The sequence below is a fragment of the Mustela nivalis genome (assembly GCF_964662115.1).
Source record: "Mustela nivalis genome assembly, chromosome: 6".
Classification (NCBI taxonomy): domain Eukaryota; kingdom Metazoa; phylum Chordata; class Mammalia; order Carnivora; family Mustelidae; genus Mustela; species Mustela nivalis.
Genome location: NC_139025.1, coordinates 142,152,373 through 142,166,528, shown reverse-complemented (window position 1 = coordinate 142,166,528; position 14,156 = coordinate 142,152,373). Strand labels below are relative to the sequence as shown.

The window sequence follows — 14,156 nt, the reverse complement described above, 5'->3', positions numbered from 1 at the left end:
CTTGGTATGTGAAGTTGCTCATGAAGTACTACTGAACCAATGATAAACCTTGGATTACATTTGGGAAAACACTATAACTATTCTAGAGATTCTACACACTTCCTAAAGTTTTAACGTTTTGAGAGATCATCGCTTGATACTGTAATTATGGAAATGTTATGTATCACAGAAATAACCTGATTTCCTTGCAGCTAAATTGTAAACTCCTGTGTCTCTTTAGCTCTAACCATATCCATTCTGAGTTTTTGTCATTTATAATTGTTTTAATTCTCTTGTAAAATGAGTTTTATCTTCAAGGAGATTCCTATAAAGGACTTTCAGGACAAATACAGATATTTGATATACTTGAAAATCCTAAAACTGAAATGGGTAAGAATTCCAAAACTGACTAAAGCCGCATTCACCAGAATTAGTAATATGGGACTAAATGAACTAAAAGATTATAGTGTTGTGTCCCTTAATGTTTTATCTTACTTTAAACATTGCTGGTTCTCTCTAATGTTTGCTCTTCCAGACTAGGGATACTTCCTCCTAGTTATCTGTAACTTATATAGAGATGTAAAAGTGCTCAAAGCATTCAAGCTTTTCTCTCTATCTGAACCCTCTGAAACCAAAAGGTCTCAGTAAGTATTCATTCTTCCATGGCAATCAGTCATTTGAATAAGTTCAATAAGAATCTGTTCTCCTTTAACAGGACACCATTGGAAACATGGGTTATTATACCAAGGCTTTGGCTGGAATGTCATATTTGAGAAAGACATGCATAGACTCAGATATGACCAGACAGCTTTAAAAGAACTAAGGTTGACTTTATGAAACCTGGAGCCATAAAGCCCCTTGGGACTGTTAGCCTGATACCTTGCTTACAGAGTTCCCAGAAGTCTCACCAGGTGAGTAAAGAATGTCACTCCTTGGTAGGTGCGGAGACTCAGAAAAGGAACTCGCCCAAATCAACAGGTATTGCAGGCATGCCTGATGGCAAGTACAGGGCTTGGCTTCTGGCCCAGAGAGGCTACTAAAAGTTCAACCTAGAGATTCCTTATAAGAAGTTCCAGCAAAGTAGTGCTCGCTTCGGCAGCACATATACTAAAAAAAAAAAAAAAAAAGAAGTTCCAGCAAAGCAGATTCTAAAAGATCTATATGATCACACTCAACTGTTCTTGCTGAGATTATGTAAATAATGGGCCAAGTTTGTTAAAGCTGGACTTGTTTCACAAGTGAATTAGTCCTGATTTGGCTATCTCTGTAAATGAGGGTTATTTTAGAGAGAAAAATTGTTTTAGTAACACACCTTTATGGATGTTAAATTCTAGATTTGATTGTCTTTACATGTTTGTTTACCTATGCTAAACAATTTGAGGTAAACTTCAGAGAAGTTACACAATAGCTCATTTAGATGATCTTCTTGCTTTTTTATTTTGTGGGGATATTAGCAGACCCCACAGCACATGATTAAACAACTGGAAGATGGGATTGATTCCCCTACAATTGTATAACTTAACTAACACCTTATGTGTGGCTGGGATAATGAAATTGCCTAAAATCCACCATACCACACTCCATAGGATTAACTATGGACTTGTGGAGATAATGGATGACCCCACTTTCTTTATGAGTGGATTGGATGATGCATGGGGGACTCCCCTTATCTCTTGACAAGTTTTCTCACTTGCCAGTGATCCTCTGTAATCAGGATATTTTTAAGGCTGGACCACTCAAAGGTCTTCTTATTGGTTTTATTCCTTAGTCATATTTATCCTAGAAGTCACCTCTGTTGAGGTGCAATTGCAAACAGATGCTTTAGCTAAGCATAGAACAGCCCTCATAAAAGGAGCCTCAAAGCTCACTATGGAACAGTCCCTGACTGTAATAACTTCACATCAGGTCCAGATTTGTCTTAGAAGCCAAAGGCCACCAATGGATAATGGTGGCCAACTAATTAAATATTGGGCCATACTTACAGATATGCCAGAAATAATACTTAAAACTTGTCAAACTTTAAACCTAGTTACCTGTATGCCTGAACCTGACCACTGTACTTCTTTCTCTATAGAGCAAAAAAGGTTATTGATCTTGCTTACTTTATTTGCCCAGATTTAAGATGCCCCTGTTAAAAATACAAATGACAGTTGGTTTTCTGATGACAATAGTTTTCATAGAAAAAAAAAATAAAGATAAGGTAGGTATGCCATAGTGCTCACTAGCACTTTGCAATTGCCAAAGCCTAAGAATTAAGATTTATACTGACTCCAAATATGCTTTCCTGGTACTACATGCCCATGGAGCTATTTGGAAGGAAAGGGGATTGCTATCAAGCCATAACTCCCCAATCCAATATGGGCCTAAGTTCCAAAACCCTCCTCATCGCTATACTAAGAATGGCATATATCAAATCTGGGATACACATCTGTGGCTTACACCCATGATTGGACAGCTCAGTCAGAAGGCAGTTTTATGCTGGGAACAAAGGAATCATATGAGTGGTACTTGGGCAAATAACACACGATGTCTAGGATGGCTCACTAGAAATGTGTTCCCAAGTAATAGTACTCCAGGCTACTGACTGGTTTGCTACTGACTGGGCAAGGTGACCTGGCATCAGATGGCCAGCTCCAAAAGGAACCCACTGGATATGTGGAACCAACCTGTGGCCCTGGCTTCCTCCAGGGTAGATAGGTCGCTGTACTTTAGAATTTGCCTGGATCCATGGGCACATTACTAAAACTATTAAACTCCAGCTAATCTCCCCAACTTGAAACAAAGATGGACACGATCTGTTTTTAAATGGTATGATCACTTAGCATCCATTTTTGTTCCATCTGCGGGACTAGAGGATGTCATGTGGCATGTAGAAGCCCTTAATAAATATACTACAAAGGCACTCAATGATTCACTAAATGGCATCTCCCTCCTTAATACCGAAGTCTCATAAATACGCAAGGCAGTCCTACAAAATAGGATGGCCTTAGATGTCCTGACAGCAGCCCAGGGTGGCACATGCGCAATTATCAAGACAGAATGTTGTGTGTACATCCCAGACTATCACAAAAATGTCACAGGACTAATAAAAGATATGAATACCCAAATTAAGGCCCTACAAGATCCTTCTCTCTCTCTCAGTGAATGGTTAAGTTCCTGGTTTGAAGGAGGACTATGGCCAAATCTCCTTTTCGGGCTTCTCATTCTTATCACCTTATTAACCTTAATATGTTGCTTTGTTCCATGTTTCTCTACTTGGTGCCGAGACTCCATTGCTACAATGACTTCACCACGACAGACGATCCTTGTCGCGCGCAAGGACGCCTCTTCACTGTCAGCACTGGATTCAGCTGCCTCCACCTTTCGTAACTCCCCTATACATTCCTACCCTGATCAATATTGACACGAGCATGTAGGGACAGCTCTACACCCCTATTCAGCATGAAGAAGTTACAGAAGATGAGACCTTCCACCTTCAACCACCTTAAAGATTTAAGGGTCAAAATTGTTCAGGGGGGGATGATGAGGGATCAGGAGGCTGGCTAAAGACAAAGCAAAAGCTGGCGCCTTGCACCCCCCCTTTCATCCGCTCCCCTCCATATGTGTAGCATTCCTCAGGCACTCCTGACTGCCATAAAATGATAAATAGTTAACTTGCTGAGATCACAATCCTGCAAGACAGGAGTCTCCCTTGGTTTGCAAATGTCCTTGAGATTACAACAAAGAAGTTACCTTATCAATAGCCCAATTTCCAAAGACACAGAACTCAGTTCCTCAAGCCTAATGTCACCCTCCCCTCCATAAAAAACCGAAGGAGGTGGAAGTAGAAGGAAAAGTAAATAAAGTTAAATTTCTTCTAAACCTAAATCTCATTAACAGGGATGCTTGATAGCAGGAATGTAACATTCCACCAGGAGACTCTCAATTGTTTTTACTTGATAGTAACTAAGCCTTCAATATTCTGATAGTATTCTTTGCCCCAATAGCCCTTCTGAACACCCCTTTGTCCTCACCTACCCAACTCCTGTGTATATAACCAACCACTCCTCACAACCCGGGGCAGCAGCTCTTCCTGCCCACGGGTCCTGTCCCCGTGCTCTAATAAACCACCATTTTGCACCAACGACGTCTTAAGAATTCTTTCTTTAGTCGTCGGCTCCGAACCTCCTCACCCCACCGAACCTGACTTAGGTTCTGGGACTTCATCATTGGTGCTGTGGCCCCCTTTCCTGCATGCCATGGGGCTTCCTACTCAAATCTGTCCTCCGCCATGCTCCTAGGAGATGATCCAGCCTAGGAGCCATCCAGTAGCTATTTGCTGAAATAGCAAATAAGTGTGTGAATCTGTAAAATACTGAGGTTCATCTATGAGAGTGCTTTCCACATCCCTTTCAGTGGATCTGGAGGTCCAGTAGATTGTTCCAGAATCCTTTGTATAAAGAGCAAAGAAGTTGCAGAGAGAACTTAAGCTGTAGGGCTTTGCATAAACCAATTCACAGAAGGAACCATGTGACAGAGGATCAGCTTCCCTGGTTCATCCCAAGCAGAGTTTTAACAACTCAGCCTGGAGTTTTCCATTTTGCCTCTGAGCAATTTAAAACATCTCCTCTAAGAGCTAAACAGAGCCAAGGCCACATTTCAATATCAATTGAAAAAGCCACAGGCTTCAGTGCAGAACCTGAAAGGAGCTTCCACTGTATAGACATTGCCTGTACCAAATAAAAAGATTGAGTGTGCTTTAGAAACAGGCACCTTAAAATCTTTTCGTTCTCATGATGAATTTAGAGAGCTCTTTCTCTCTGCTGGAAGCTCCAAGGGCTAGAGCCAACAACCTAATGGCGGTGGATAAAAGGCACCCAGGAGAAAGGTTGCCTGCCCTCTTCCCAAGGCTGCTGCTGGCCCCTTCTCTTTGCTTTAGTCCTCCAGGGATCTGGCCTGCATTCCTTCCTTTGTTTCCACAAGTTTTACTTTTGTCTTTGCTTTTCTGAAGACTGAAAACTTTTTGACGTAGAATCAGCTTGATAAATTTTCACAAAGTGAACCCATCCATGTAATCCACACCCAGACCAAGAGAGAGAGATTTTAGGGGAAACAGTGTGGTACTCACTGGGGCCCCTCCTCTCCCAGCAGCTTCCTCGCTCCAGACCAGACTGACTCCTAGCTCAAAAGATTAGTTTTCCAAGTGTTTGAACTTGGTGTAATTAGAATCATACAGCAGGAACTGTCTTCTGTGTGACTTCTTTTGCTCATTATGTGGTGAGATTCAGCTCTGTCGCAATGTGTCCTTATGTGTGGAGCCTTCTCATTGCTCTACAGAACGCACCTGCACAGATAGGTCAAGTTTATCTCATATCCTGCTGTGGATACCCATTTGCGTTGCCTCCACCGGGGCTGTCCTGAATAAAGGAGGCTTGAATATTCCTGGATACATCTTTCAATGAAGGTTAAGTATATACCCAGGAATGGAATTTCTAGGTCCCAGAGGAGTTAGCTTGAATCAGTCCTACTAAAGAGTTTCCAAAGTGAACTGCTTTGCATTCTAATCAGCAGCTTATGAAAGTTCCTGCCATCTCACATCATTGTTGACACTGGGTATGGTCTCTATTGTGTTGTAGCCCTTTGGGTGTGTATGAATCACTGTTACCTTGTGGTTTTCCTTGGTGTTTCCCTGATGATTAAGAAACATGAGTCCTTTTTATTTTGATTTTTTTTAGCCACTTGGATATTGTCTTTTGTGAATCACCTGTTAAGTTTTATTACCCTCCCCTGTTTTCTTCTGTGAGGTCCTCTGTCTTTTAAAAACTACTTTTATTATAGTTCTTTGTATATACACACATGCATTTGGGCATATGCAAATAGATGCATTTCAATAGTGTCTGTGGTTTGCCTTTTCACACTCAAGATAGCATGTCATAAACATAAATTCTTAGTCCAGTGTGTCATTTTTTCTATGATTAGATTTTTTTTTGGATATTGTATTTAGGAATTTTGCCTACCATATGGTCATAGACATATTTTCCTTAAAGTTCTTTTATTTCTATTTTACATTTAGGCCCACAGTATATCTATATCTAGAGTTGATGTTCAGTGTTACATGGGGTTCAAGATTCACTTGGTCTCACGTGGCTATCAATTCCTTGCAGTATGTACCTTGCAGGGAAAAGACCACCCTGGTCCCCCAGCACAGAAGCTTCTCCTGTGTATTAACTTGGGTGACCATCTAGAACCATGCTGGTAGTAGGGGTACTCTATCTTCCTCGACTATTCAATCTCCCGCCAGTTGTTTTGAAGAAATAAAATATCACAGAGACACTTAAAATCTCATGTTTCCATATTAAACTTATTTTTTATTATTTCTTTCCCGAGTACCATGATGCCAAAAGTCCTTCAATTTGTTGTTGATGATTTTACCACTCATGGACGTATCCATAAAGGCATATCATATTTTTGATCTGCTTTTAAATTTTTACCAGTAGCATCATGTGGGGCATATCCTTCTGTGACTTGCTAGCTCATCTCAATATAATATTTTGAGATACATCCATGTTCCTATTTTTTATTTAAAGATTTTATTTATTTATTTGACAGAGATCACAAGTAGACAGAGAGGCGGGCAGAGAGAGAGAAGGAAGCAAGCTCCCTGCTGACCAGAGAGCCCAATGCGGGGCTCGATCTCAGGACCCTGGGATCACGACCTAAACCGAAGGCAGAGACTTAACCCACTGAGCCACCCAGGCGCCCCCCATGCTCCTATTTGAAACTTTCATTCACTTTTCTCTTTCTAATGACTAATTGCTGTGCTTTAACTTTCGTTTGTTATTATAACTGATGCCATATTGAAAATTCTCCTTATGCATCTCCTTATGTTTACATGAGCTTTCTCTAGGGTCGATATCTAGAAATGGAAATGTTGGATTGAAAAGTGTCTGAACCTTCAATTTTTTTGGATATTTCCAGAATATCCAGAGATATTCTGCTCTCCAAAGAGAGGCAGCAAATTATGTTCCTCCATGCTGGTACAGAGGCTCCCCCAGCTTGTATGTCTGTGTAGACAGTGGCGCTTCCCAGGGTTACAACCTCACCAATACTTACTTTCGTGAGATGTTTTCATTCTTCTGCTCTGATTTGTGGGGAAACAAGGGCCCATTACTGTTTCAAATTGCGTTTCTTCTGGAAGAGTGAGATTAAGCAAGTTTTTAAATATTTACGAACAATTTGGGTTTTCTCTCTCCATTGTCAGCTGGCCTGTGGTTTTTACTCTCCTGTTAGGTTGTTTGTCTCCTCAGTTTGCAGAATTTAAAGAACAAAGGCTCCTGCTAATGATACATTTAGCAGTTTTCAGAAGCACTTTAGAGACAACAGAATAAGAGTTCTCTGGGATTATAGTAGTTGTCTTGGTCATGGAAGTTTTCCTGTTTTGTTTTCTTTTTGGTTTTGGTTTACAGTTTAATTATTGTATCTTTCATTTCAAAGTTTGTTAATGGTTTCTTTATGATCCTTTTAAAATCCGTGTTTGGGGGTGCCTGAGTGGCTCATTGGGTTAAGCCTCTGCCTTTGGCTCAGGTCATGACCTCAGGGTCCTGGGATCGAGCCCCGCATCAAGCTCTCTGCTCAGCTGGGAGCCTGCTTCCCCCTCTCTCTCTGCCTGCCTCTCTGCTTACTTGTGATCTCTCTCTCTCTCTGTGTGTCAAATAAATGAATAAATAAATAAATAAATATCTTTAAAAAAAAATCCGTGTTTGTTTAGTAATTTGTTTGCCAGGTGGATATTATCCCTTTATTTGTCTCTGAGAGCAAACTAAAATTAACTTCTTTTAATCTCTTTAGCAGATGCTTTTATGACATTGGTATCACTTTGAATGTGCTCATTTTCATTGGTGTATTTTGTAATTCGGATGTGTCAACTCTTTCTGAGTAGTAGGGATACTTGGTTTCCTTCTGTGTGTTGTCTTCCCCTCCTGGCCGTCTTCTCCCCTCACTGCCATCATCCCTTCCTGTAGAAAGGAAGGGCTGGGGCGACTGGGTGGGTTGAGCTTCTGATTCTTGGCTTCTGCTCAGGACATCATTTCAGGGTCCTGGGATCAAGCCCAGTGTCAGGCTCCTCGCTCAGCCCAGAGTCTGCTTGTCCCTCTCCCTCCTCACCCTTCTGCCCCGGCAGGCTTTCTCTCCCTCCCCCCACCAATAAAGAAATAAAATCTTTTTTTTTTTTTTTAGAGGAAGGACAACAAATTTACTTCAGTAGGAAGTGCATTTCAGTGAAGAAGACAGATACAAAAAGCCCGTGGTGATTAGGAAAGACACACGGATATTATAGAACTTAGCAGGAAAAACAAATCTCTTTATCATTTACATTATAGAAACCAGCCTGGGGTGAATGTAAACATCGGTAGCCCTGGGAATTTAGACTCTACCCTGATTTCCTTAGTGAACATTTAATAGTTCTCAACAAAGGAAAGATATGAAAATAAAGTGATTATCATGTTGTAAAGAATTTACAAATATATAACTCTGCTCCATTCGACTTCCCAACCATCTGCTTAAACTATCCTTCTTCTCCTCTGGGGAAGGAATAGGCAACCTGCATTTTTTCTTTTTAAACATCCTGACCATAAGGCAGTAGGATTGGAACAAGATTTGGAATCGACCATCCTGAACTTGACTTTTCTTGCCATTTACTGACTTTGCACCTTGGACAATAACTTTAAACCCACCACAGGGAAGTTTAAGAGAAGCAGAAACACCGAACATCACATGAGGATTATAGAAGATGACATTTGCAGAGCACCTTGACAGGTGTTTGATACCCAAGTGAAGAACCAATGTTACCTTTCTTAACAGTGACCACCCCTTGCGGGGCGAGTCAGTCAAGTTCTCCAGGTCCTCTCATCAGCAAAAATGGGAGTCGTACCTAAATTACAGTCTGATGTCAGAGTTAAATGAAATAACGGAGTCAATGGAAACGCTGTGTAAACTGGAAAATGATGGAGACAAAAGAGACACTTTCTCTGATCGAAACTAGCACGGCTGCCACTCTGCACTCCGAGCCTGCTGTTTTTCCTTGTAATACTTATCACGGCTGAAATTGATTGATGTATGTATTTTTATTGTCTTTTTTCCAAGAGGGCAGGAGCTTTATTTATTGCTAGGTCCCGAGAACCTCTTGGCACAGAACGTGTACAAGAAAAATTTGTAGAATGAAAGAATAGCATATGGTTTCACAGCTCTGCTAGCTATTACAAAATTGAATTATTTCCACTCTTACTTTTACAGCGATAATCTCTGCTCTTCTGCTACACAGCCTCACGCTCTACGGTCTCCTTCTGCCTGTGTTTGATTCATTAATTTCTGTATTCATTCAATATGCATTAAGTAAATGGATTAAGTGAACAAGATTCTCTTAATTCTACTTTGCACCTGGGAGGTCAACACTTTTGGGGTGCTTTCTTAACATCAGGCAGTCACCGAGGCATTGAGAACCAGGCTGTTTATCTCATTGCAACTCACTATCTACCCGCACGTGAATTTGAGCAGGGAATTAAATATGGCAACTTTAACACTTAACTGCACAAGAAAGGCATTGTGACCTGTTGATTTGAATAGATACATTTGCTCTTTTATTTGTTGGCATTTCTGTTGTTATCAGGTCTGAGACATTTCCAATTCTACACTTTTACTTATTTGCAGGGTCTTCTGCTGACTCGGGAACTTTGGTGATAATTACATCAAATGTTATCTGGCATTGTAACTGAGAGCCTTTTTAATCAGCATTATCATTCTTATATTGAATGTTACTTAAAGCAAATTTTATCTTTTATCTGAAAGAAAATGCAACTTCATAAATATTTAATCTCTTGGGAGAATTGTCCATGGAAAGGAGATAACACCGTGTGTTAATAAACGTACTGTGGAATCTGTACTCATTTCCTCTTGGAGAGAAAAAAATTAAATTTAAAAAAAAAACATAAAAATTGCCCTCAAAGTCAGGATCACTCACTGTTCTCCAAGCACAACATGGCATTTTCTACTTCCATAATATTGCCTTGCTTTATTATGTGTGCAAACAATTCCCTCAGCCTCAAAATGTTCTTTATCTTATAATAGATGGTCTACTGGTCTTTCAGAGTTGAACTTAAACATCACGTCCTCCATAAAATTTTCTTCAGTGCTTCAAATGGAATTATTGCCTCCTTCCCTTATAATTATATACCTCTTCCAATACAAAAAAAAAAAAAAAGGCTTTTCATTGAAGAATCTTTTCTAGGCAAGAACATATAAGAAATCCATCTTGGCTAAACCATGATACATTTTAACTATCACATTATTTGTCTCAAAGGTGGACACAGCTGCTGTGCTCCTAAGACTTCTACCTGAAAGCTGAAAATCATGGGAATTCATTTTTGAAGCAGTTTACTAGTCATGAGCTGCCCGTGTTTCTGTTCGTCCCCTATCATTCTCAAAAGTATCCTGCATCAGAGCTGCGCCATATTATATCATTACTAATGCAAGAGCCTTTTCATACCTCTATTGTTTAATTGGTTGGCTGCTTAGAGTTAGAAGTTATGTCATTTTATATTTTCTCTCAGTGTCAGATTTTCATGACTAACTGCTTTAACCACACTGGGTGGTAGAGCCAAGCCCCTTGTTTAGCACTGTCAGTGAGAGATGCCCACAGCTATGGGTACTTCAGCATCCTTGGTAGGAGGGAAGCTTTGACCCACCCGACCTTGCTCTGGACTCCACACACCCACGTTGGCTCAGTTTCCTTAGCTGGGAAAAAAAAACCCAAAATGCCCCCTTTCAAGGCTGTGGGGAGTATTTAACGGGATAAAATGTAGATGAAAGACAAACTGTAAACAAGGAAATGCTCTCCAGTGTGGGCTACTGGTAGCGTCCAGAGTATCCTGGCGAGTTCCTGTCCTTCTCCTGATCTCAGAGTCCTTTCTGTTTAATTACACGTGTTTGGAATGATCACACTTTACCTTTGCTACCTGCTTCTTTGAGAAAAGGATGGACAGCCTCTGCATGGTCACGTGAGAAAAGATGGTTTTGGATTCAGAGGACTTTCTAGGGAAGTGGATGTGATGGCAAGGGACGGGCAGGAACAGGGATGGGGAGCCAGATGGGAGATGTGGCTGCACCATCTTGAGGGAAGGCACACCGGGGGGCTGTGCCATGTCCCACTCCCCTGCAAGGAGGACCTGTCTGCTGGATCACATGGGGATGCACACGGGTCGGTGCCCCCTGGGGGAGGGCTAAGCCTCAGCTAGAGCCCACCCACTGCCCACTTTGCTCTTTACCCAACCTTTCTGGCCCAGCCTTGGATGGACTCTGGACTCAGGACAAAAGCTGCCTCTGAACCTTTCATTATTGAGGGTTATTTTCCTCTCTGGGAAGAAACACAGAAGTCCCAGTTTAATCATCTCTTTGGCAGGTAGGGCACAGGCTTTTCTGTTAATTAATCTTTAATGTCATTAATTGGCTGTCTGTGGGGTGACAGGGAAAGCAGTAAACACTGTCTGCAAATCAATTGAATTCTCCTCTGAACCAGCATTTAGTTTTCAGGGTGATTAAAAATAATTACAAACCTATCACTGGCTGGACTTCTGGTGCCTGGCTGATAAGATTATTGAAGCCAAAAGAAAAAAAAAAATCAGACAAGGATCTCTGTTGCAGATGTGCTAATTGAAGGTTTTCTTTGCCACCAGTGCCTCCTTTTGAAATTGGCTCATTGATTTTCACCTCTGTGGTTTATTCGAATCAAATTCTCTATCCCGTGCAGACTTGCTGATGAGCCAATGTGTTGGGGTCACCCGGTGTCCCAACCCCCATGTAAGGGCTACCATGGTATGGAATAGCAGTCCCCAAAGTGGGGCCCTGTGCCACTAGGGGCCCTATCACCTGGAGTTTATTAGAAACACAAATCTTTAAGCCCCAACTCCAGGGAGCGCATCTGAAGCTCAGGAGCCTGATGCCCTGATTTGTGTGGGAGCCACCGTTATAAAGCAAGGCTGTGTCCACTTCATTTGAAGTGAACGGCATTGTTGACTCTCCCTGCTCAGGGGATCTACTCGATGCGGGGAAATGTAAGAGGTGACTTGTTTTAATGGGGTGACTCTACTTGTCTTCTTGCTAAAATGTTGTGAGAAGTAAATTGCTTTTTCTTGGCCTCAAATTCCCCTGCAACATTTGGCCTTGAGCAACTTCCGACCTCTGGTAGTGGAAATGGCCACTGCAATTTGTTCAATTTCTGATGTTGTTCCTAGTTTACTGAGGCAAAGAATTAGGGCCAAGGAGGTGGACTCGAAGGAGACAAAAAGCAGAGGGCAAGCGGCTCTACATGAAGGAGAAAATTTTCCTTGACTGAAAATGGCACTCTGCTGAGGAAGGGAGAGGGGCTGAGTGTTGACCTTGGAAAATTGTTAATACTTCCAAGTCCATGTGGGAGGTGGCAGAGATGCCAAAGCCTTGCTTGCTTGATGTGGAGACTAGAAAGGAACAGAGCTCTTACATCCTGGCTGGGAGGAATGACCACCTCTCTCTGGGGTGACCCATGTCACCTTGGCAAAGTTCTTCTGGAAAGGAACAGATAGAAAGCCCAGCAGAACCAACTCTTCGGGCAGGTGAGGAAACCAAGACTCAGAGTTCACCCCACTGCTCTGATTGACTCCCCTTAAATCCTTTTTCTACGCTTGTTGAGCTGTGTGCTAACATTTGTATCTTTGCAAGCATCCTAGGACCCAAAGGCAATGTCATGTTTGTGATTAGAAAGCGGTGACCTTTAACCAATAGGACTATTTCAGGCTCCTAACAGGCAGGGACAAGAGTTCTCCTGATTAGAGGTAGATAATGGAGAAGCTGGGGCATTAGAATTAGTTTCAGTGTTTATTCCTTATAACTTATTAGGAAGCCAAGGACTATAAGGGTGAGTGTGGGGGATTACATGACAGATTGTTGAGTGGAATATGTTAGTTGTGAAGGAGAACAGGTCATCTTGAATAGTCTTATATACGGCTAAATTTGGATCTTGAAATTCTCTTTCTTCTCCTCCTTGCTTCCACACTTCTCCCTCTTCTCCCTCCTCCTTCTCTTTTTTCTTTAATTGCCAAATCTTTGCATGAATATAAACAGATAAAGATAAGGCCTCTATAAAACCCCCTTCCAGGAAAATAGATTGCTCTTGCCTTATATTGGCCTAGCTCATAAATACTTCTTCATAGAACATGGAAGCCCACTTAAAGGTATGTATCCTGTGGCAGATCCTTTCATTAAATATGGGAAAATCCAAGTTACTTTATGATAGCTCATATACCTTGGAAGGAGTCCTCACCTGGAGAGTACCACATTGACTGAAATGTATAAATGTCAGAAAGTTGTTCTTGCTTCTCATGGTCTTATGATTGTTGATGGCACCCTGAAGTTGGAGGGATCCCTACAATAGCTAGTTGTATATTATACCTCAACAATAAGGAGTTGTTGAGTGAAGTCTATACTTAAGGTGGGGCATAATCTTGAATGGGCAAGCTCATTGGCTGAGAGTAATTCCTGGAGAAGTAACACTTCAGTTGACATCAGGAAATAGATTTTGGCAGCTGGGGGAGAGTGTAACTCAGTCTTAATGATGGGATTCTCATGCTGCACCCCAGCATGAACTACAGTCCACCTCTATGGCTTGGACCCACTTGCTGTATGTAAGTTCTGCCCATCTGGTAACAGTTTTTCTAGGATTCTCATTGATCTCCATTTGCGGGGAAATTTCTGAGGGTAACATTAATGGGACAAATTACAGCCCAAATGGCTACCATTATGCGTGGGGCCACACTGATGCTCCTCATCTTCCTCCTGCATGGCTCATGGTGACTCCCTCTTGTTCTAGAACCTCCCCTGTCAGGACCTCCCTGATGAGGTGACCCAGACACTCATCCCTGAGGGGTCTGATCCATGGTCACCATGTTCTCCATAGGCTATGAATGCTTCTCTTGCCCTTTTAGCATTACAGTTGGACAGGAGATCATTAAAAACTCCAGTGGATCGAATAGGTTTCTGGCATTTCTTCCACTGTATAACAATAGTTCAACATCCTCCTAAAGATGAAGGTCAATTATCCCTTGAGCATAATGAACTTTCCTTGTAATCTGGTCTCCTGACACAAGGAACCTGAAGTGATAGGACAGCAACCC

At 41.7% G+C, this 14,156-nt stretch overlaps 2 long non-coding RNA genes and 2 pseudogenes across 4 annotated transcripts in view; 1 reads left to right on the top strand and 3 right to left on the bottom strand.

Moving 5' to 3' along the window:
• LOC309867663 overlaps positions 1–2,692 on the bottom strand; it is a 239,157-nt gene extending 236,465 nt beyond the window's left edge. The window contains exon 1 of the long non-coding RNA XR_014313295.1: positions 1,848–2,692. This is a non-coding gene — a long non-coding RNA (uncharacterized lncRNA). The remainder of the gene's footprint in view (positions 1–1,847) is intronic.
• Positions 1–14,156, top strand: part of LOC309867659 (myocyte-specific enhancer factor 2A-like) — a 682,021-nt pseudogene that overhangs the window by 62,250 nt on the left and 605,615 nt on the right. The window lies entirely within an intron of this gene.
• Positions 1–14,156, bottom strand: part of LOC309867661 — a 743,341-nt gene that overhangs the window by 479,519 nt on the left and 249,666 nt on the right. The window lies entirely within an intron of this gene.
• Positions 1–14,156, bottom strand: part of LOC309867660 (myocyte-specific enhancer factor 2A-like) — a 396,028-nt pseudogene that overhangs the window by 292,321 nt on the left and 89,551 nt on the right. The window lies entirely within an intron of this gene.